Below are 25,341 nucleotides of genomic sequence, written 5' to 3'. Positions count from 1 at the left end.
AGGGACCTGCCCAAGAAGCCATATCTCTGCTTCTGCCCACTTTCTGCTGGCAGGGGTTTCGAGCACAATGGGGGAGATGCCGCTGACTCTCTATGCCACTCTCAGGCCAATCAGTGCCAGTTATGAGCATCACATTGCCTTAGTGGGTTGGAGAAGCTGTTTCAATATCTGCCGCTGGGGATACTGCAATGATAGAAAGAGTTTTCTAAGAACCGCTAAAAGCATCCTTTAATGAATAAGGACAATGTTATAATGGACATAGGAAATAATTGTCTGCACTGAAATCTCAGTAAAACAGTTCATGTCCATCCAAAACATGATAGGAACCTTCACAGATTTTACTAAATGTAATGAAAGCATCTTCAGGGAGCAACTTGTATTTCTACCTGTAAAATCTGTTTTATGACAACTTGGAGATGCATAAGTCTTCCCAAAATTGGATGCCCAGATTAGATTCTGGCAGGTACCACTCATCACAGCATCGGCATTGCAGACAACATTACCCTTTCGAAGATTTTCTTTCAATTGTTTGCCATTTGCCATGTCGTACTAAAGATCCTGTTCTTCAATACCTGAAGAAATAAATAAACAAACAAACGGTGAAGGTAATCCTTCCTCTGGGCTTTCTAGTGAATCTGCCTTTCATCATTTCAACTAAAACTCCCCAGGGTTTGACTTTGTGTTGCAGTTTGTGTATGACTCCACGCGGTCCAGAAATAGGATCGTGGACCAGGAATGAAGAAATTTGGGGTTTACTTGTGGATCTGCTGCAAATCGATTCTGTGATCTTGGGTGGACCTCAGCCTATGCCCACAGGTGCCCATCTATATAAAGAGGACAGCAAACGATAGCTGGTTCGTTGCAGTGAGGATCTTCATTTGCTGCTGCTGGTGGCATGTGCTGCACAGGTCAGCTTTTGGATCTGAGCTTGGCTTTTCCAGGGCTGATGTTTAGAAATAAAAATCCATTAATTTGTCAATTGAGCAGATTTGGTCTGCAGTCCAGGAACATGGGGTGGTACAGTGCTGCTTTTATAGTAATTTTTTACAGAAGAATTTACATTTAATATTTTCAATTTTTTTTCATTGATTATAGTATGAAAATGTAAGTTCAAGGAATCTCAAAAAAGTCTTTGAATATTCTTATTTCAAACTTTAAAACCACAGCATCAGTTCTTCCCAGTAGTTGTTTCTTTTGGGCTCAGTTCTAATTTGCATCAGAGATACAAGGAGTTACACAGAATTACACAGGATATGGTACCAGCCCTCGAGAGCTTGCCATCTAATTGAAAACTAGACAAAGCAAGTGAAATGGAAGAAGACAAAGAGGACAAGAGTAACAGCCATCAGATAATGCCATATGCTATCTGAGATCTAAACCGGATGGCTCTGAATCGTCTGAAAGTACTATTAAAATTTAATTCATTAAACGCTGTGCACCCTCATTGCTCCTCAACCATCAACAATTTGTCCACTTTTTTGTAGCTGTCATAACCATCTCAGAGACTGATGAGATTTGAATGTTTTGAATAAACATCTAAATTGTGCATGTTTACCAAAATCAAATCCCAAAGTACGCAACACTCTCTGATCATTAGTGAGAACTCATCAGCCGTAAGCGAGAAATCAGTTCCTCCACTCAAGCTCTTCAAAAAGCCTCTCTTCAGCAAAAAAGAGCAGCAGGAAGTGAAAATTGTCCTTAACCAACCCAGAAGTAGGTTCTGAACCCACCACCGGCTCATTGGAGATCACAGCAATGATGAGTGACGGTCCCTGAGAGTCCCCCTCCCACATCCCCATCTTCCCCTTGCCGGGTGTCTCTGGAATTTAATATTCATCAGATGAAAAAACATTTCAGGGAAACTCAGAATGGGGAAAAACATGGCTTAAACGGATTGTCTGTGCATAGGTCAGTTGGCACCTTACATATTTCAACAAGATTTTAGATAAAGAGTTACAATTTTCCTTTTTTCACTGCAATCCCCTGAAGCATCTTACCTAAAGCTGTGGCACTGCTCACTGAATGTGGCCTTGGCTGCGGTGGCCCCACGGACCACGGGGCACTGGGGACCTGGGAGGTGGATGTTTGGGGAATTCATGATCTCCATTGCCTCCAGAACAGGCACCAGGATGAGCTGATGGCAAAGGCAGGGGGCTACAGCGTGTACGCACCAAGGGGGATTTCTGCATTTGGGATAGGTGGAGGGACGTGGTAACCAGGTGAAAGCATTTGCTCAGGGGCTGGCCTAGTGAATTTGCTGCAATTTTCCTGGTTTTTAGGGCCAAAACATCATTTTGCTTTGCAAAACCGGAGTATGTGGTCCTTGCACAAAGCTCCCGGTGAGATGGGTCGTAGCCTTACACATCTCTGCAGCAGTGCGAAATGTCCCCCAGCCGTGGGCACCCCGGGCCCCCAGAATTGTGTTTCTATGTCCTAAAGACAGGATATGAGAACTTCTCTGACTATTGAATCCACCCATAGACTGAGAGCTACGAGCAGGATTTTTATCAAAGAACTTTTAAAAGAGAAAATGCAAAAGCAAAACAATTGCTTTATCATCTAAAATGATGCGTGGCAGTTTGAAAGTAGAACAATTTGTTCTTGTGTGCAATCACAGAAACTGAACTGACTATACATTTTTTGCACTCTTATACTATTCTCATCAGTTGCTTCATACTCATATTAATGACAATTAATTATAATTTTATCCTGATATAACTATGTTGACTGAAATAGAATCACACAAGGGATTAATTTGGTCCGGTATAGTTTTCCATCATTGCATTTCTTGCCTGTGTTTTTTCAAAGCATTATTATAATAAATTAATTTGGAAATTGTTAATTGTTCAATTGTTAATTGAAAAGTTAATCTTATTCTCCAGATTCTCCAAACATAAAACCTCCGATTCTTCTCAGCAAATATTTACAGCCCGGGACTTGGGCAGTAACTGAGTATGCAGCCATCAGAACTGCACTAAAATTGGAGGACAGTAGCAATTTTTAAAACCAAACACAGTATTTACAAAGTATGTTGCACACAATGGACAATATTGTAAAAGAAAATATAATGCATGTGTACAATAAGGTGAAAACAAATACGTTTTCATTTTTTATTTTGTTGACTGGTATACAAGGTTCTAAAAAGGATTTTTTTTTCTTTGTGAAGAGCGCACTACAGATTTACAATATTATATTCCACTGTATACATTTGCTAACAAAAAATACCACTACTGTATCCACACCAGTGACAAATCTGCCAGAAAGTGACTAGTTGATATGCCTTTTTATTACTGCAGCTGCCTTGTTTTTTCTAGTCAAAATAAAAGAAAATCACAGGATCCTTAAAATAATAGCTGACAGCAGGTAGTTACTGAGAAATGCATGTCCCTGGCTCTTAACTTTGTAGCATCCATCCAGTTGGCAGATTAGAGGCTGGGATCTGCAGGTTGGTGACAAATACATGGGTAATAGCATTCAGCTTGCCTAACTGTAAAAGTGAATTCACTATTCCTCTTTGATTGTAGACCTGACATGTCAGATGAGAGGAGGCTCTGGAAGAAGCTGCCAAAGCAATAGCACAAATAAATGCCAGACACAAGCGCCGCTTGATGTAGGATTACAAACACTGTACCTATCATCAATTCAAATTTAGCTGATATGTAAAGTCGGCAGCGGTGTTGCATCAGACGAGCAGCACAGCCGCAGAGGGCTGACGGGTACCTGGGTACGGTTACAGGGATCGGGCGGCCCCTAATGACTTCTTCCCGTGACACAGCGCCCGTGATTGGTTTTGCCATGAGAAAACAACGCTCCTGGAATTGTGCTCGCAACATATGGCACGCGGGGCGCTTAGCAGTCGCCGCCTAATTTGTCCCTCTGCCCTTCCCTACGCTGCGTTATCAATCACTTGACTTTTGAACAGCCCTGATCTATCTCCTTCCCTCTCGCTCTTTTTATTTTTATTTTTAATTTTTATTTCCCCCCTCTCTCTTTCTTTTCCTGAGAAGAGCAAAACCAAACTCAGGAAAGAGGTGGTGCAAGCCTAGTGCTAATCTCTTAACGCTGACTTTGCATGGGGAAAGTCTTCCAGCAGCTCAATTACTCCAGCCAATAATTAGCTCTGCACAACAGCTGAGGGTCTCTGGGCTGAGCCTTGCCCTCTGCATTAGTTACAGAGCAGAAATCGCATGTTGGGGGAGTTTTGCATTGTCATTGTACGGACACAAACCTTCTAGGAACAGAAATGATGGTTTCTAGGGCTTCCCGCAATCTCAGTGAAGCTCGGGACACTCATGCTTTCATTGCTGGTGTTGGAAAGAAGATGCTGAAAGAGGCAGACAGCACTCCTGTACTTTGCGGTGGGAGGAACTTCATCCTGATATTCCTATTCCACCTTTTTTGAATGTAACATGCTGTCATTTTATCAATATAAAAATATAGTGTCCCTTCTTCGTAATCTTTACATGTCTTGTTTTTTTTTTTTTTTTTCTTTTTAATGAAGGTGAAGAGTGGCACTATTGGTGGTGTTTGGAAAGGTGCAGGTGGAGGAAGTCTTTACCTTGTAATTAATTACAACTCAGGGCTTCATGTTCATAGTTGCCTTCAAACACCAGCCTGCTCACTCTTTGCTAGGAATAAAGCACTATCCACTGAAGCTAGCTTTTTAAAAAATAAAGGTTATGTAAATCTCAGGAAATCCCACTTTATATATGGATTTGTTCAACAAGTGTATGAAAGATAACACAAAAAAAACATACGACAGATTAAAAAAACTGTTTAAATAGGATAAATAAGCATACATGCATAACATTTTTTGTTTCTAAAATGTCTATTTGTGACTTGTATTTTGCCTTGACTTGCAACATCCATTCTTCTTGTACAGATCCTTTATACCACTGCTTTTACTCATTTGTTGGTATTTTATTATTTATATGACAATTTCTATTGAAAACCAAATATGAGAAAGATGATGAAAGCATAGTGTAAAACTGCTGACTAATACTTTCCAAAAATCAAGTCCTTCCAACCCAGTCGTGGAGGAATTAGCTGTGCAGATCGTTTGGCTATCACTTATATCCCAAAAAAAGTAATCCTCTTGCTATCTCTTTCCTCTAGCAGGACTCCAGTTCTGCCAGCCTTTCCTCCCAGGGTGCAAGAGCCTCAGTGCTGATGGCTAAATCATGCTTTACATCGCACAGGTTTAAGGTTGAATTCTGGCTTAGTTCAGGGGATTTAAAACAATGTAAGCAGAAGGAGAGTTTGGCCTGACTCCATAATCTCTGCTCAAAATTAAAGCTCAACTAGATGAGAATGAGGTTGGGTTTTTTTTGTTTGTTTTTGTTTTTTTTCTGGTATTAAACTCTTATCTTCCCAATCTGAAAAAGCTTTTGTAGATCAAACATTCCTGCAGTTTCATCCAGGTCCCTATCAAATTGCTCAGTGTCACTGCAGTGAAACCCAAGGATTAATCTATTTAGATCAACAAACTGAAAAGTAATATGAGGACGTCAAAATCTGAAATCTTTTTAAGAGAATACAGGTGAGTAATGAGATTATCTATTGGTTTCTCATATTGATCAAGTTTTAATGTTTCACTTAATGTGCCCTGATATTTAAAATCTGTCAGCTCTCTCTTCTTGAGGAGCCGTATGTCAGCAGCACTGCTCTTGCAGCACTTACCCATCTCTTAGTACCCACAAAAAGTTTCTTCACTGGACATCTGTTCTTCTCATACCTGATTTATTGCCCACAACTCTCAGTGTTATTGCATCATTTTTTTCCTAAATGATACTGATGCTCAAATAATTTTGTTTACCAGCTAGCCATCTGATCATTGCTTTACATAATCATATTTATATTAAGTAGATAGGAACAATTAACTTTTTGTTTTAAGTGTAGTTATTTGAAATACAGTAGTGGTAATATCTGCCAGAAGCAAATAAACATATTAGCAGGAAATGCTTAAATGATCTGGATAACCCTATGAGCCAGCATAGCAGGTGGTAATATCCTGTTTTTAAATTACATTTCAGCAAGTGAACATAATAAATCCTCTTGTGTTATATATTTCGCTGGTAGCAACTTATACTCACATTATTCTATTTGACCTCATTACTGCTAATCATTATCACATTTTTAATAGCTGCCACAGTGAGTGAAACAGTTAATACAGTATTTCTTGCCGAAAGAGAGCCTGTCAGGTTATTGATGACAAATTAAAATTAATAAAGAAGATCTGTGTTGAATTTGAGGGAATGGAATAACTGCGAGCATCCAGATGATTGGAAAGGCCTCTGGGGTACTCTGTGAAGAGTAATGTTTTTGGTGTACGTGTATTGTCTTGAAAGGAACGCTAAAACTGCCAAATCTCTGCTTTTGCCTGGAAGACTTCCTGAAATAGGAGCTGTATTCTTTTGGCCCTCATCACATGTAATTTATCCCTGGGAGAGTTATTTCCCGCTCTGTACACCTCCACTCGGTGCTGTAATAACAGCCAGTTGCTGGGGCTCCGTGCTTTTATTTACCTCGCTGAGGATCTTTACAAGAACCATCACCAGCAGGTCCGGATGAGGCAGTAAATAAGTAAAAGTCCAATACTGAATTCCTGCCCTGGGTTTTTGCTGAAAATTTAGCCTATTGCTATTTATTTAAAACTTTCTGAGGCTGTACAATCCTCCTTGCAGTGGCAGCGAAGGATCGTTACCTGGTGTCCAGGCGTCCCCCCTTGCCGCAGAGCTGACGGCGGGTACCGGGCGCTAACTAACTCGCTTTATGAAAAATTAATGCATTTACATATCCTCCAAACGCTCCTGCCCGTGTTTAAAGAGCAGTGTTTATTAGAGGTGAGGGCTCCACGGGGACGGGGCGGACGTGTGGCGGGAGCCTTTCCCCGTCGGGGAGGGCGGTTCAAGGCCATCCCGAGGTCCTGAATTAATTGAACGTCGCGGTATTAGCTCAGTCCTTAGCAGACAGTAGTCCACACCGCAGAATCACCAGACATAATTTTGACTGTGCCCAGGAGGCATACCAGGGAGACTGAATTATCTCTTACCAAAAGAGAAAGTAGTCCTTTGAGGTCAATGGCGGAGGTCGTTGGTGGGTCAGTGCAGAGAAACGCCAACACGAGATCTGCCCTAAAAAAGAAGAAAATAATGGTCCAATTACCGCGTGTAAGCAAGTCATGCAGAATTTCTTCACACAAAGGGGTTTTTTTTTGGAATAGAGAAGGAGCCAGCAGCTGGTAACAGAAGTAGCATTGCAGGGAGGTACTCACATGAATTTTTTTGGAAAGGAAAATAGAAGGTGCCACCGTTAATTGCTTGGGAGCTGTTAAGCTGCAAAACTGCTGTGTAGTGTTCAGCAGACTCATCCGTATTTTCTCAGAGCATGAAACAAAGCTCAGGTGGATCATATGCTCTTCTGGTCTGCACTATTAATATGCTTTGCATACAGAGAGATGATGTCTTTGCTTTAAAAGCATCACCCAAATGAGGAGCGGCCAAAAATAGGGTTGTTTCTTTTAGGAGTTATTTAGAACTAGGCCAGTTTGGAGGGGGAAAAAAGTGGCATTATGGGCTTTTGAGTTGTAGAAAACTGGAGCAAATTTGAAAGCTATGGATTCTGTCTGAAGGTTCAGCCACAGCAAACTCCACTGCCAGTCCGAGACACACGCTCCTTGTTGAGTCCTGATGCTCAGTGAACAACCGTGCAATTAAAAGATGTCAGGATTTCAGACCTCTGCCTGCACCTGGAAATGAATCTTTTCACATAGAATTAAAGGGCGCTGAGAGCCTCAGCACTGAAGGTAAAACTTTGTGCAGTTCACACGACTGACAAATACCACTCAAATTGCTCTGCCAGTGAAATTTGAAATAAAAATATAGGAAATGAGGAGTTAATTCAATTAAACATTTTCCCACCCACATTTTACCTTTCCTCACTGCTCAAGGGAATCATTCATGGAATGTATATCACCAGCAGACTTATTTTTACCATTATTTTTAACTTAATGAGTATACCTTGCACATCAGAGAGAAAGTACAAAGGTTAAATTTTACATTAAGAGCACATTGCAACATGGTATGCAAATATTCCTATGCAAATCTAAAGCCACCAGAAGATAAATGTGTTATATTTTTAACCAGTTAACTATGACTGTGAAGTATGGTGCAAGATATTCAGTAGTTTCATTTTATATCTTTCTTGTAAATAATGCATAAAGTATGTAGATGTTGTCAAAATATGATGAAGCTATTAGCTTTATAGTTTTCATAGTTAAGAATGTGTTCAGCATGTAGCTCATAATAACTCATTTCTAAACGCAGACACCATTATAAAATATTTCTTGTTCAAGTGAATGTTATCATGTGACATAATGATTTTGCTTAAAACCAAGTTAAATGAGGAGTAAAATTAAACAATATTGCATGAATTGTGTTTGACTAATTTTGTGTCACATTATATTAGCCAAGCTTTCAAAATATGTGTTAATGACAAATAGTGTAAGCCCCTAACATACTTTATATGTCTGTAAAATCACCCTTAAGTCATTAGCTTTTAAAGGTTCATTTTGTTTGCAGTTTTTGTAGCCACTGGCTTTTTAGTGATTACTTTTGTCTATGAAACTAGACATGATTAAAAAAGAGATATTTTACATAAGTCTTTGGGACTTATTGCCACATTATGGGGGCATACTGTGTGCATTAAAACAATGTCTAATAATGGATGAGCTCTACAGTTTTCAGGTAAACATAGTTAAGGGTGAATTCTAATGTTTACATTGTATTTGCATAAGAACCATGCTGCGCTTTTCATCAACAGTTTGTTTCTTTCATGTCTGGATTTATCTGTTGCCCACTACAAAAAATCTTTCATACCAAATGCAATGGAAGTCTTACAGATCTCTGGGTTTAATCTAAAAAATGCCCAAATTTGCTTCAATATGATAACTGCCATGTTTTAGCATCCCAGAAGTGCTACCAGAGTTTGGCAGTGGGGACGTGCAGCCTTCACAGCACATGTGGAAAAGCTTCTTCAGACAACGTTGGTGGGGCAAGACTAGATATATGTGGTGCTAAACCAGAGCAGGGTAAAAAGCTGCACCAGTTTCTTTTCTGGATAGGCATTAGAGCTTATCTGAGCCTGCACACCCAGATGGATGTCTCCGGTCTCTATTTAGCCATTTTCCTGAAGCTGTCTGTTATTTTCTCCCTCTCTCTGTGTGTCTTGCTTGAAATAGAGAGGAAAGGTAGGCATCCAGCTGAGCTCTGTGTCTCATCATGGGGATTTCAGAGAGGTGTCTGCCCCATCACCGGTCATTCAAAAACACAGAGTGGTCTTTCTATGTGAGACCAGGGCCCAGGCAGGTATACCAGCTCTTGAGTCTTTCCTCAGAGGGAAAAAAAAAGACTTCGTATGTGGTGATCTCTTCCTATATATGTTTAGCTGTTAAAAAAAAGAAAACCCTCCCAGTGGGCTACAGTGATGCTCAGTAGTGCCAAATGTCTAAGTGGGAGGTAAGGGCAGGATACTGACGGGGGTGGGAAGGTGCAGAGAGAAGGCAATGTGGTGTTTTTTAGTGTTTCAGTGCTCAACTTCTTTGATAAAATCTTCATTCTGCCCACCCTACCCTCGTGCCTTAGAAAGCTACAGCTTTATCTCAAGAATTTTCCCTCTGGACACTTGTCAGAACAAAGAGTCTGGACTTTGCATATCATTTATCCTCTTGTATATAAGGAGCTTGTCACATCTTAATGTTGAACCTCACCAGAGAGCAGACCTCTTGAGCACTCAGCGCTCTGCTTTGCATTTGGGTGGGAAAAGCGGATCTGCGGTGCCTCTCTGGCTCCTGCCTGCATCTCGTGGCTGGTCTGCCCACTCCTGCCGTGCAACACATGCCATCGGCTCCGTGGCATGGAGCGGGGGCAATAACAATGGGGGAGAGGTGCTGAGCAGGGTGACAGCTGAGATAAACCCCAGGAAGGACTGGGGTCTTCTGAAAATCACTTCTGAGGTGGCTGAATTCTTTATTCGCTGCTTTCATCAAACTTCTGATGTGCTTTCATAGTATTTCCATGCAATAAAAATTGCTTGTAAGGACACCACTTTGGCAACTCAAGAATGGTATTGAAATGATGATATTTCTATGCATCCTTCTTTAAGAAAGAAAAAAAAATCCCAACAAGTTACATTCTGTAATTACCCTTCTGATATATTGCCAGGGTTTGAACCCAAAGCCTTCAGAATAATGACTTGGCCTTCTTTTGCAGTGAAAGAAAGAGTGTATTGTCACCTGGGGAAGGTCTCTTGGCACCAGGTGACAGGGACAATGACCAGGTGACTGGCTCACCTGTTTGGGTCCTGGTTGAAGATGGGGGGGCATCAGCTCACACAGCTGAGCCTGAACCAGCTCCTGTGGCTCGGCTGGGTCCAGCCCACTCAGCTGCGGTTGGGGTCCTGGTCTGCCATCCCAGTTACCCAGTTACTGGGTGAAGAGGTGCCCCATGAAGTGCCCAAGAGTTGAATAAAGAGGTGGTACATTAAAGTCTCTGCTCTTTTAGTTTCTAAAAATAAAGAACCCAACAAAGCTCTTTTACAGTGAAAGGCATTAAACAACCCTGACATAGTGGTCACTGAGGAAAGGAGACCTTCTCAGACATTAGGGCTATCAAAACCTGTAGTTTAAGTTAGTTCTTTACCCATGTGATTGCTTTAATGCATTGCACTTGGTTACTTAAATCCTTTGCATACCAAAATATTTAATAACAGCTGTGGCAGCAGGGCTTTTCTCAGGTACTGAGTTTACAACACGTGTGAATGGCTGAGCCTTGACTTCCACTTCAGGGAAAATGGTGGCAATATTTTCCTCTTGCCTTTGTGAGCCTTTGTGATGCCCTGCACGTATGCAAAGGATGACAATGAATATACTCCACTGTTCTGTGTTAAAGGTAGGTGATGGGAGTGTATCTATGGAAGAGAAGAAATGCGCAGCTTGTTTAAGGTAGAGCAGAACCAGGTGTCAGCTACATATTCTGAATAGCAAGAAAGCCTCTTACACCTTCCTCAACAGCTGAGGCTTAAATTTTAAATTGTGTTCAGAAGTGTTGTTGTCTTTGAGGAAAGTCTCTTTTTTGTGTGTGTGTCTGACTCCAGAGAGGTAATAGAGTGAGTCTCTCTGCACAGCCTTCACAGAGCTGAAGCTGAGCTTGTGTGAAGGCTCTGTGAGTCCCCATCCTCTGGTAACATGCGGACATCTGCCCAGTTATCTCCCTCTGTTTATTTAAGAGGTTCTTTTAGGTCCACTCTGAGAATGAATGGATTTGCAAAGATGAAGGTGCGGTGTATTAAATAAAGCAATAACACACTGTCGTGCCCTGGAAGATAGTGCAGAATTGCAGCCAGCTAGCTGCAGCTCTCCAGCACCAACTCCAGAGTCCATGGCCACTTGTTTGCAGTGGGCTGCAAAGTGGACTTCAGAATTTGCAGGTGTATTCAGTACCTGAGTGTTCAAAACTACTTATTTTCCAAATTATTTGCTCTTCAATAACTGTCTTATGTGGTTTGCTAAAATTCATAGAAGGGAAAGACAAGACAACTGCATTAAAATGTGAAAGAAAAGCAAATGATCTCCGTTAGGTATCTAGTCTTCTCATGGGATTCGAGCTGGAGTGGTATATCTTTAAAGCACAGGTAGCCAACTGAGATCAGCCTGGTTTAGGCACGTGTCTTCAGACAGATCCCCCAAACCCCAACTGCAGCAAGGAAAGGTGATTTCACTCCCAACAGCCCAAAGTGTCATTTGGCAGGGTGCCCCAATGAATAAAGTAGTGGGCTTGTACTCTGGAGGTCTGGTGCCATTATCACTATTGCACAATGCAGGGTAAGTCACCTACAATGTGTCTTTTTCCCATTGAGAAAATGGATCTACAAGATGCTGTAAGACTTGCCGTTTACATGTCCTGTGTGAAGATTAAAGGAACTATTCCTGGCTTTAATTTTGGGGAGTGTAGTATCTATTTCAAATTTAGAATTGCTAAGATTAAAAGAAAAATATTGTAAATAAAATTCAAATAATAGAACATAAACCAGAACATAAAAGAAGACCAATACTACAAACTCAAACAGTCCCTAAGAATTCTTGAGAGTATTCATCTGTGGTAAAGCTGGTGTCAGGGTTTTTGAAGGATGAGAGCCAAATTCAATTGCTCTTTTGCACAGAAAGATCCCACTGTTGCCAGGTGGTGGTATGGGTCTTGGGTGTCCGCAGAGAGGACAGCTTTGGGAAACAGGATCTGGTGGGTTGTGCGTCAGTGCCAACAAGGACCGGTAGAATAACCATCTGAACAAGGCAGGACCAGACAATTTAGTTTTATCTGCTTTTCCAGATATATTTTTTTTTTTACCAAGTAAAATACACTCTAAATATTGGGATTTTTTGAAAGGATATACAAGAACCATCATGATTCCTTCATTTTGCTAATTTTTAAATTTCATTTAGAAGTTCAGTGGGCTTTCTGGCAACTTTCAGAAAAGAAAAGCTGTCAAGGAGGGTGCTGAACACCAGAATGGTTAGAGATAGTCCTGATCATATTAGCTAATACTCTGCTGACTCCTGATTAATACTCTGGGTTCAATCTATCATGATGCAACGATGGGTCTGCCACAGTATTACACAGAGTTGATTGAACTGGTGATTTCCATAGCTATTTCTGGAAGATCAGTAGAAGAAAAACAAAGCAGGTGAAATGGATAGCTAGCAGTGAAGCTGTTTAAATATTTATAAAACAGTTAGCTAAGATTCAGAATCCATTTAACATATCCAAATTTGATACATTAAGATGAATAATTGCTCTTCCGTAATATCACTCCATTTATTTATTTATTTATTTATTCTTTAAAATTGTATTACCACTTTCCCTATGACTTGAAGAAAGATTTTGAAAGCAATATATTGTCCTTGGATCAAACTCTGAATGATCATAAAATGTCAATCTGGAATAATGCCATTTTTATGAAAAGAGTTGTTTTACTTTGCTATGAAGAGAAGAGAAGAGAAGCTTGTATTTGCCCCAAAGAGTTTGTTTCAAGGTGAAAAATAATTTATTTCAGGACTGGAAAATCACAGTATTATAACAACAGAAAAATTCCATAAATGAATCTAGAAATAGCTTTTAAAATTAAAATAAAAATGTCTCCTTTTTTTAGAGTGCAAGAGTTACATCTGAAGGAAAATATTTAATGTTTTAAATTCAACAGTGTTCCCCAGACCCTCTAGTACAGCCCAGTGTATGCTTAGAAAGAGCTACTTCATCTATTTAATTAAGAGAAACTACTATCAAAGCAGATTTCGCATTTAAAATTCGTGTTTAAACTTCTCACAGATTAAGTGAGCTTAAACAGTTGCTATTCCTGACTTTAACAGCATTATAAAATACATTAGAGATTGAGAGGATAAAATTCTGCCATGTTAGGTTATAACCTAACTGCTATTTGCAGTTGTAAGGACTACTAATGGCGCAGGGACAAGATTTATTATAGTAAAGACATCCTGCTTAACATTACCCTTGTCATTCCATTAATAATGACTGCTTATGAGCCATCTCGTTGGCATCTTTGTTGTCCTGAAAACTTAAAACTCGCAGCACAATTCTTTACGATGTGCTACATTGCCCCCTCTGGGTATTCCTGACCATTATCCCATTTGGTTATATTCAAAACTGCTGCCTCCTGAGAGAGCATTAGGGCCGACCTTTAACCCTGCAATATTCTTGGTTCAAATGGCGTAATAACATGTAGTGAATATTTACAAGCATACTTATACTATAATAGAGTACTGCTGTGAACATTAGCACATATTTTCTGCTCAATCAGGCTTTGATGTAGAGCTTGGCTTGTACCCTGGAGAAAATGCAGTCCCCAATAAGCTGTGCTAGTGAAACACCCTTGAACCTAAACAGCTTACACAACGTAAACTGCCGTGATGCAGATTAGCAGGCAAACATATACATTTGCAACGCTGCCAGTCCCAGCAGCGTGCTGCCGTGCCGCATAATGTCTGCGAGAGCCTCCTCGCCAGAGGAGTGCGCAGGGGGAGGCACAGCCCATCGCGCGGTGACGGGGATTTTAGCGACGTAGTTACGTGGCTGGAGAAAAGGTGATCTTATCCATGAAGAGAAAAGGAAAAGCGCTAAGCCATAAGGACAGAGCGGTGTTTCCCCTTTCCCAGCCACTTTCTGAGCGGCTGTGGGGGCACCCGCACGGCAGGGGACATCCTTACGTGGCTCTCCCTGTCCTTGCCGTCACCCTGGGCACCTGCCACGTGTTTTCTGAGATGGCATCCAAGAGGCCTGGCAGTGACCGTCCACACCGTGGTTGCTTCCCTGAGCACCGCCTCTCGTTGCCTATCCTGCTCTGGCAGCACTGGCAGTGCCAGGATGGGATGCCCTGGGGGAATTACTCTACTCTTGACCCAACTCTTCATATCTTCTCTCCCCACTGCTACCCCACAAAGTGACAGAGCTTCAAACCTATCATGGCAGAGCTTCAAACCTTATGGAAAGTGGCGGCACATGATAATTTCATGAGTATCGTGAGAGTTGCACCTCTTTTAGGTTTACAGGTGAACATCTCCACTCTTCTTGATGAGTGTTTTGGCTTCCATGTGGCTTCACATGGTGTTGTCCTCTGTCTGCAATTAGCATCCTTCCCCACTCCTGTCCTGCCCTGATGACTGTGGAGCCAGCCTCTCCAGACCAGCTGCACTTTCCCCACCAACCCAAAATATCCCTGAAGTCGTCTTCCTCCCCACCTCTCCCCCGGGCAAGCCTCTCTCCCACTCCCTATCCTCCTTCGCCTGCTCTGTCCTGCCCCCAGTCAGCCACCGGCACACTTTTTTTTTTGCTGTCCCTTACTGAATGGAAACAGTGGGGTGTCTGTAGGTGCTCACTGCCCCAAACCATCAGGCATTTCCAAAGGGGTGTGCATCACTTTCAGACGATATGCTAATGAAATCAAGGGCACAAAAAGGCCTATCTCAACCAAGTTAAAGTCTTTAATATTCATTTGTGTTTAGATTTTTCTAAGTTTGTTCCTCTTGATCACTCCTTCCTTCAGAACAAGGCTATTATTCCTTAAATGTCATTAAATCCATTTTTGCTGTGCTTTCCTCTGTGTTGCCTGTTTCTGTAAAGTGCCCAGTGAAAGAGTGGAGATTTGATTGATCCTGCACCCAAACCTGCTTGTGGAAGTTTTATGGTTTTCAGACCTTGGAGGAGAAAGGGTCACTTCTTAGTTTTGTTGGTTTATAAGTGTGTAGTTAATCTGCTTAGATAAGAGTCCAGCACAGAGGTAACATGAGCTTTTGAAAGAAGAGTCTCTTGTGAATATGAAAAACTTTGACTTGGCAATATCTGTCTATCTTCAGCCAAAGATAGAATAAACCTTCCTTATTTTCTTGGTGTAACTTATAAACCTGTTACAGTTTTTGCATTAAAATCTCCCTATACAAAGGAGATGTCCATTTTTGATATTTTATTCATAAGATCCCTCAAGGTGTCATTGAAATTCTCTCAGTCTTTCATCAGCATGATCCACTCTTGGAGAGTACACCTGCACAATAGATGAAATGGTCGTCCTCAGAGAATAATGGCAGCCATCCTGATATTAATTTGGTTCCAAGTAATTATCAAGTTCATATCTTTCAGTTTGCTGGGTAACTTTTTCTTCCTTTTGATTTTTTTTTTTTTTTTTTCTAAATGGAGTTAGCAGGGCTTGTTAGTACTGCTCTAGACCCCCCGTACAGACTGGTCCTCTTCACTAGGACTTCAGTTCAGGTTGGTAACTTTAACCATGACAGACTGCTGTACAGCTGTCTGTCTTTTCCTGAAACTATTATTATTTGGTGTGTGAAGATCAATAATGTGCCACACAGAAATTTGTACCTGATAGTTCTAGTTAATGCTCTAGGAAAATAAGATGCCTTATATCAATTTTGTGCTGGTGTTGCTCTATCGATTACACCCCTGTGTACGCGAGTGGAGAATCAAGTACAAGTCTGTGGTGTCCTTTCTCCTCGGCCAGGGCAGCTCCATGGCTGTGCGCACTTGATGTGTATTTTCTTAATATGTGTGTAATTATACATATATATGTATGTTCAACATGTATATATGTATATCTTTATATCAAGAAAAAATAATAAGCCATGAAATGGCAAGACCAGCCAAGGCAAGACCAGCAGTACTTCTATACATACATTCTCAGCCCCCTTTTTAAAGATGCTATCGTGCAACAGGAGGACCTCAGTGCATCCCAAGGGGCTCTTTTGGTGCCAACAAACAACATGAGCCTTTTGAAGAGCTGAAGAAGTCCTTACATCCCATTAAAGCCTCGATCTGCAAGGCCTGATGGGCATGCAGGGGTGCAATGCCCAGGCAGGGCCAGCCCCGGCAACGTGTGTTGGTGTCCTCTTGCACGCCTGTGCAAGGTATTAGTTTGACTGTCTCTGCCTGTGATCATTAAGAGCTGTGCCTCTGCTTGGACACATACAGTTTAAACAGATGTTATCTGAAAAAAAGATTTTTTAAAGTTTTTATTATTATTTGAGAAAACTTGCCTGTGGGCATTGCTGCAGCATGGGAGTCTGGGCAGAGGAGGAGCCCAGCGGCTTTCTTCGGATTGTTAGGGGTTTCTCCTTTCCCCTGGCTGTTGCCAACCAATTTGTATTTTGAAGGAAGCCTGCAAGAAATTTTGTGTTTTCTTCAATTCCTTCAGTTTATTTCTGTTCACATAGCTCTCCTTTTTCCCCCCATTGGCAGTAAATCCTTAGGCTGAGCCATCCATTTATTACCAGTTGGCAGTTGTTCAGTCTTCCAGTCTAGAGTGATCTGTTTTTAGCTGCCAATAGTGCAGCATTAACAAATCTGTTCTGATATTTATCTGTGGCAGTGTCTTTTGTTAAATGAAGAATACAAAGTTTAGGACATACTGTATTGGTATTTTTATTGCATCAGGTAGGGCACTTAAAACTTCCCTGCAATATTTTTCCGGCATGGGATAACATCTCTAGCACTCTGTGCATCCTATGATGCAGTTTTCTCCTATATATTTTTCAGATGCTGCTTCCTGAAAAAGGAAGGTTGGATGGGAATGATGTTTTTTTTCTGATTATTTTATAGAAAAATCTCAACATAGTGAAAACCAGTGAATAACATATTGATATGATTTTATTCCATTTTTCTTGTGTAATTGTCTGCACTTTTACATGGAAAAGTATTTTGCACCTCCCTAGATCCCATCACCTCAGGCTGACAGCCCAGGGCTTTATCAGAAAGAGGGAGGATTCAGGCCACAAGTCCATGCTATGGCAAAAATAAAAGGCTCCTTCCTTCCTTCCTTCCTTCCTTCCTTCCTTCCTTCCTTCCTTCCTTCCTTCCTTCCTTCCTTCCTTCCTTCCTTCCTTCCTTCCTTCCTTCCTTCCTTCCTTCCTTCCTTCCTTCCTTCCTTCCTTCCTTCCTTCCTTCCTTCCTTCCTTCCTTCCTTCGGAGAATGATGTGGGTTACAAATTGCATTTAACGTAAGGAAGCACTCACTTGATTATTGTGTTTTACACTCCTTTTTTTGCAGAATGTCGGTGGCTTTAATTAACCAGCCTGCAGGAGTATTGGATAAAAGATACATTTCACAATGCATCTACATCTTTTTCAGTCATCATATACTTAAATTGCAAATTCTCATGAACTGTAACCCAGTGTCTTATAGCTCTTGATTCTACATTTCCCCACAGATCTTCTATCTTCAATCGTGTCAGAGCTGGAGGATGTGACTGTTAGTAAAAGGTAGAGCTATATTAAACTGCAGAAAACCCCCTACATTCAAATGACGTTAAGGGTCTGATTTAAGACCACCAAGACAGAAAAACTGAGGAAGAAGAACCTCTGTAGTTATGGCAGTCCCACGTGTGCAGATGCTGCATCCCACGTGCGGTGAGGTGAGCAGTATTTCCGTGCACACCTTGTGGCGATGCGATGGAGGAGAAGAATCACAAGTAACCTGTAATGCAAATCACAATGCTTTCCGCTAAAATTTGCTTCTTGTTAGGTGAGGTCTGAGCAGGCACAAAGTTTACAAAGATGCTCAGCAGGAGTTACCATGGGGGTCCCTCCACCTGGCACGCCAAAGTTCATCCAACAACTGAAAACTCATTGTCCTCCTTTCCCCCAATGACTGTTTCGTGTAAATCTGCCCAAATTCAAATTACTGACAAAAAGGCCATTTTCCTGCCAAATTTCAAGTCCTCTGGAAACTTTTTCATTCTGTTTGGAGGCAGCTGGTGCATGCCCGCCACCGGTTCCTGGCAATCAGGGAGCTGTCCTGATTGGAAACTCCACTGATCAATGCAAAAGGCAAAACCTCCAATAAATTCAGCCTGTCAAAGGCATCATCCAGAAAGGAGGTTTTTCAGTCTGAGACAAGGTTTGGCAAATTTATAAGGATCTGGGAATGAGGTTGTAGATGAGGGAATTTAAGTCACTGTTAACATTGGTCTGTAATGTACTATGACTTTACATGCGTAATTTTAATTTCCAGAAACAGGCTTTGATGCCAAGTGCTTTATAGTCAACAGAATGACTTCCAACTATCTTCAATAAGTTTGATATCAGGCCTGCAATGACAAAATCCAGATTGAGCATGTTTTCTTGCACTTAAAATTAAAGATACCTCCTTTTTGACATTTCAGCGCTCTTTTTCTTTCTCCCCTAGTGGTTTTCTTTTTTTTTTTTTTTTTTTTTTTTTTTTACATGGCCATAAAAAAAAACATTTTCTCAAAATTCTGTGTTTAAAACATGGAAAGCACAAGCCTTGAACCCTTTTGCTGGAGGATGGGTTTCACTGAAGATGTCGCATGATCACCTTTCCCTCTTGGTGTTTTCCTCTTGATGATTGTGTTAATATTTGTGAGAGGTTGTTGCTACGGCACAGACCTTTCTGAGGATTTAATGTCCTGTATTACTTTGCATTAGAAAGTTTTACTAATCTCCTGCTTAAAATTGCTTTTAAAAATTTGTTGGAGCAAGGGTCTGAGTTTAGTACTCTGTTCCCACAGGTGTTTTTTTTTTTTTTTAAGTTTCACAGAATCACAGTGAGGTAACAGTATATCTTTTTTATCTTGGGAACATCATGGCTGATGATACTTTGCTAAATATACTGAGTTTTAAAAATCATCCAAAGGCTCTTGGCTATGAAATCCCTCAAGGGCAGGGATAAGCAGGGATCCTGGCAGCAGGACTGTGGGCAGGGGGGTGTGGGATGCCCCCGTAACAGCTTAGCTTCTGCTTATTGAAGATTTTGGGGTGGTGCGTGAGCCTTCGGCTCGGGACATAGCTGCTGGAGAGCAGTAAATGGGGTTTCTTTGCCCTGGGCCCTTTGGAGATGTGTGCTAGAGTGTGGGACAGGATCCGGTCCTTTCACCTCTAATGGATTCAGACTTAGTTAAGATTTTTTTTTCCTCTTTTTTTTTTTTTTTTTTTTCCCCTGTTGCCTTTTTTCTTCAGAAATGTAACTGTTTATAATCAGTTTAAAGCAGATGAAACCACTACTTCTTCACTCTTCAGAAACTCTTTATGCTTCTTAATTAAAGCCTTTGTCTGAACACAAAATAATTAATACATAAAATGAAGCACAGGGAAAGAATTGACTGTGAAACTAGTCACTCAGTTGTATATTTAAACAATATTTAATCATTAGAGTAACACAGTGCTTGCACTTTTGGAAAGAAAACAAGCCTTATACTTCATGTTTATTTAACACTTTGACTAGTTCATTCTTGGAGGTATGAAATGAGGCTTATAGAGTGCCAGAGCAGTAAATCATATGTTCTGAAAATTACTGGGTCTTAAACAGTAGTGTCATTTTAAACCTAAACAGTTCAGTGGTGCACCAGCATATAAAACTGACCTCTTATAACAACATCTACTGTTTACACTGAAAGGCAAGTAAAGGAAATAAAAACAAGACATAAAATATGGTGTAGTAAGGATGTCATTTACTTGTGTTTCTGCCTCTATTCTCAATACTGATGGGTATGATAATTTTCATACAGCTAATGCATTAAAGGCAGTAGAGGGAAAAAATGCCATGGATATACATATGTGTGCATATACCAACTGTGTATAGACAAAAACTTGGGCAGCATCTGACACCCAAGCACTTTCCATCGGTATTTGCTCAGATTTTAAAATGCATTTGTTTTGGCAACATGCTCACTCACTTTATAGTAACGTGTTTTGTTTTTTTTTTTTTTTTTTTTTTACCAGTGTTCTAATGAAAGAGTTTATTGTTGGGAATATTAGTTGGAAAAAAAACAAATTCAAAGCAAATATTCCATTTCTTTTGTGGAGAGTGAATGCTGAATGTTTGAATTTGTAGGTGTGATTAGCTTACACTTTGCTTACAAGCACAAAGGCACTGGTTCACGATAGGTTGCCTATAGGTTTTCATAACCAGCTACATACTTGGCTTCTGAGTACAGAATAACCACAGAGTTTGGCTCAAAAGCAATAATTTTTGTCAAAATTGTTCATTGACGTTATTTACCAAGTCATACTTCAGAGAGGAGCAGGCAGACAAGATGTTGTGTAGTGTGTACGTAAATATTTGCAGTGAAAACCCGGAGACTCCCCTCACCCTGAAACATTGGTCACCTCCGCGGTTTGGTGATAAAACACATTTAAAATTGCTTCTCAGAGTTGGGCCCACTTCAACACTGATACAGGTTTATTACCCAGTCTCAGAGGAGTCTGCAATGTTGTTCATTCTCCTAATTGGATAAATGCTGGCTTATGGAGGTAAAAAAGCAAAACCACCTTCCCTGCTGCCGGCCAGCCCTCGCCCAGCTCATGGACCATGGGTGCCCCTCCAGTCGGTCTGGCCTGTGGCCCCCGGGTGGATGCTGGTAGTCAGAAATGATCTGCTGCTTCAGTTCCCAACACACTTATGAGTAAGAGCTGTGGGGGGCTTTTTGGTTTGTGTTTTTTTTTTTTTTTTTTTTAAGGAGGATACATTTCTGAGTTCTTAGGACATATATTATATTGGTCATGTGCAAAATGAATATAGGGCGATATTGATATTGCCTTGCAGTTTGATTCTGCGATGCTTCTTAGGTAAAAATCATATTGGTTTTAAGGCTACCAGATTGAGTGTCTCAGAAGTTGGTGACCAAAGGTGAAATCTGTGCTGAGACGGGACTTCTTCCAAAGTCAAGTCCTCCCTTAAGAACAGGTAATGATATTTATTTCCATGTTAACATCACATTTGCCTTCAGTGCTTCTGCAAGCACATCAAAAAGCTAATGAAGAGAAGTGATGGGCTTAAATTTGGAGAGCACCTGGAATGTGCTCTTTATTAGTTTGGATCCTGAATGAATGCAGTATTGAAACTCTAATTATAAATAGTTTAAAAATGTGATGCTTCAATTAACTGTATCAGTTGTGTTTGTGAACTATCGAGAACTTGCATTATTAATGAACACACAAGGTTAATATTAGTTTATTTATCATTTTGAATATGACTTTTGAGTTAATCATATGAGTCATGCCACATTCAATTTTGATTAATGCATGAAGTCCATGCAGGCTTTGTTAAACAAATATTTATTGTGTGTGATGTATTATAAAGTAATAAAGCATTTTTTCTCCATCTCAGGTCCTATATACAAATGTCTTCCAATATGTTAAAAACTTTAACATGCAAGCAAACATCCTCTTGTTTATGAGGAAACTGAATAAATCATGAGAGTCCCCTATGTGATTTTTTTTTTTTTTTAAATATATTCAGATACAATCCCCCTTGCATAGAGGTGGTTGCAGTTTGTAATGTCGTGCACAGTGGTCTTCACACCCTCTCTGGATTTTCACATGCGGGTTGGTTTGTGGAAGAGATGCTATAATTCATCTCCTTGCTTCTACTTCTACTCAGTTTCAGCACAGTTAGAGAATAGGGCAACTGTTTAGTGATACATATGTTGCACAATTGGAATTAGTGTTTATATTTTGAACTGAAAAAGGTATAAACTGTTTCTTACCCATGACGTCTTCTGCAGTTAGTGTCAGAAGTCTCAGCTGTCCACAATGAGGGATGTGCTGACAAGATCTCGCTGCCTCTAGCCCCCTCTCACTTGAGTTTGTCCATACCTTGCCCCACTGCGCCGTGCAGACATGCTTTAATAGGCCACACAGTTTGTATTATGGCCAAGTTATTCAAAATAATGAAGCATTTCAACAACATAGTAATGCTGAAACACTGTTTTGTGAAGTTTTATGTTAGTCTTTGTTCACATGTGTGTGCTTCAGGCTAGTGAATGCAATGGCAGGGTCTTCAAGCAGATCTTTGCCAGTGGATTCTATTTTGAATGGAAGAAGTATTTGTGATGTGGATAAAAAAAGCTTATGTGCCATTCCGTTTTTATGAAACGTACCATTGTCAGCCACAAGTCTTTAAAAATGAAGAGTGAAATCTGATATTAAGAATAGTAAGTACTTAATTTGTTTTTTGGTTCTGAAAAGAGTTAAAGACTTAATTTAAACCTTAGTAAAAGCTGAGACACAGACATAGCAACTTGGTTGAATTAGTCTGAGGCTTTAAAAAAACTCCCTGAGTCATAAGACCAATGGTATAAATCCCATGAATTACAACATAGTTAATGTGGTTTTTTTTTGAAAGAGGGGTACATTCTTTGGAATGCCAATTTTGCCAAATTTTTGTTGGGCAATAGGCCACATTTTAAAATTGTGAGGAGGATTTAAGTTTATTTCATTTAGGGGTGAAATATATATTTTATTTAAAAATACGTAATTATAAGTTTATAATATATAATTTATGTGTAATATATTCTGATTTAAATGATGCTCAGCCCCTCCCTCTATATAGACAAAGCAGGGTCTTGGTTCTGAAAGACCTGTGGATGATTCAGTGATTTTTATTTCTTTTTTAATCTTGGTTGTAAAATATTTCATTATTAAAACGAAATTTTTTTGATAAATGATCTGTCAACAATACATGAATTTAACTGGTTTGTTTTTTTTTTTTTAATTTGGTCAGTAAAATTAATACTTAGTTAGGCAGCACCTAACTTAGCAAGAGCTCCGGCACTCTTCAGTGTTCGTTCAATTCAGACGTGTCTGCTTTAACTAGTTTCAGTGTAGCTGTTACAATTTTCATCCATAATATATGATCAGTTTGTAAGAATTTCCTCTACATGTGAGAAACATATTTAATGCTAACATTCTCAAATTGGAGTTAGTTATAAATAATGCACTAATAGATGTGAAAGAGCGTAAATGATTCCTTTGTGTTGTACCTGTGAGGTTGTTAGTGCTTCTTTAAAAAACAAACAAACCCTCTTTTGCATGATATTTATTCCCATCTCTTCCATCAAAGGGGTTACAGTCTTTGTACCTTTTTATGTAAATTAAAAATCTTTAGCCAGTTCTGTGTCAAAAATAAATAGTTGAATGAGCTTGCAGACAACATTTATTTTGTATGTACATTAATGGGCACTTCCATTTTTTCCTGCAGGCTAGAATCCACTTTGAAATTCATGTTTGATAAATTCCCTGGCTTTCCGAGTAATTTAGCTGTCTATAGGGCTGTTGATCCTTTGAGTGTATTGCTGAACCATTGGGACTTGTGCACCACATCTGCATATCCAAGTTCAAATATATACTCAAGATGATTGGTTTAAACTTTAAGTTGTTGATCTTATTCCTGATAGATTTGTTAGATTGTCTCCCATTTCATTTCTAAAATCTGTGCCTAATCCATAAATACCCCTTCTTAAATATGTCTCCAATAAATTCACTGATTGAGTTAGTCATTTTGTAAGCACAGAGCTAAATTAATATTCAGCATAGCCTAATAATCTTAAGACACAATGCTGTCTGATATTGTGTATATGAATGGGAATTTGAGTGGGGCATTTACAGATCAGACCAAGTCGAGGTACTACTTTCCAAAGTAGCAAGATTCCCTTTGAAAATAATTTTAAAGTTTCTGAGCATTTAAAAGGGGATCAAGTTTTCACTGGAATATAAAATTAGTGGACAAGGGTTCAATCTATTGGTCTTCCTCAGCTTTTCCAAGTCTTAGGCTAATTTAGCTTTGCTTTTTCTTTTTTTCAGAGAGCTGATTTAGGCTCTTGTTTACTGTTGGAGCATATCGAGGACGATACAGCAGATGTAACCACAAAATTTACAGCAATTTGAGAGCTACAGCAAGAAAGAACCGTCTGCAAATTCTAGCCAGACTTATTTTAAATATAAACTGTCCTGAACTGCTGTTCAATACCCTCTAGACCAAAGGCGCTCCTTCCCTGCCATATGTCCTCCTTCTGCTCTGGGTAGCATGTGCGTTCCGACCAGGTACGATCAACGCCAGCGGCGGGCGAGGGGCTGGGGCGTTGTGCAGGCACCGAACAAAGGGAAACAAGGACATTCACAAGAGTTGTGCAAACACGGGGCGGTGCTTTCAGCTTTCACCTTTTCCTGCTGAGCTTATTTTAAATGTTGTAGGCCCCCTTCATATAAAGACAGGAGGAATTTAAAAGATATCCTGTGAATATAAATTAATTCAAAAATCCTTTTGACCATAGCAGCAGTCATTCTGTTGTAAGCTACTAGTCTGGTTTGTTGTTAGCAGGTACGATATGAGCTGAAATGTTCTGCAATGTATGAGAATCATTCAAATAATTCAAATTTGGAAGTGTTTATTATGGTTTTTATAATTTTTAGAGGATTCACATTTATTTTCTTTGTTCCATTTATTAAATTCCTTAACTTGAGAAGACTAGACAGGGGTGCTTTGTTTTGCTGGAGGTATGTGGTAGGTTAGCAGTGTAGGTGTAATAACCTATTCTGACACTGACATAGCATGAATTGCAATTACATTTCTTTTTTGTTTCTATTCTTTATTAGGAGGTTATTCTAATAATGTACCTTGTGTGGTCTTTCAAGGTAAATTCCAATAAGTTCCTTGTCTTAATTAATAAAGCCAATCTGACTAGTAGTACTAAGAGTCAAATTTAAAGTCTCTTGGGCCTTTTTGTGATAGACAGGAAAAGAGATTCAGTGGGGAGAGTTTTCTTGGTTGTGTGGGTTTGGGTTTTTGTTGTTGTTTTGTTTAGTTTTAATAATACGTGAAAACTTATCTCTGCTTTTAACTTCTTAGCCAGGGTTTAATGAGCTGAATTGTTTAGCATCAAAAGGATTAGGGAGATACATTTTCTAGTTTTGAAACAAGTGTAGATCTCTATACATATGTCTCTGCCTTGTCTCACGGAGGTTAATGTTTATC

General features: G+C 39.9%; 1 long non-coding RNA gene across 1 annotated transcript; it reads right to left on the bottom strand.

Moving 5' to 3' along the window:
• Positions 1-227: 227 nt before the first annotated feature.
• LOC141945682 (uncharacterized) lies at positions 228-7,400 on the bottom strand. Its single transcript, XR_012629575.1, has 3 exons — positions 7,274-7,400; positions 7,052-7,133; positions 228-572 (listed from the first exon to the last, which is right to left on the bottom strand). It is a non-coding gene; the product is annotated as an uncharacterized LOC141945682 (long non-coding RNA).
• Between the last annotated feature and the right edge of the window lie 17,941 nt (positions 7,401-25,341).

The sequence above is a fragment of the Strix uralensis genome, chromosome 7 (genome assembly GCF_047716275.1).
Source record: "Strix uralensis isolate ZFMK-TIS-50842 chromosome 7, bStrUra1, whole genome shotgun sequence".
In the NCBI taxonomy this organism is placed as follows: domain Eukaryota; kingdom Metazoa; phylum Chordata; class Aves; order Strigiformes; family Strigidae; genus Strix; species Strix uralensis.
Note: the sequence above shows the minus strand (reverse complement) of the source record. Positions and strands in the feature narration are given on the sequence as shown.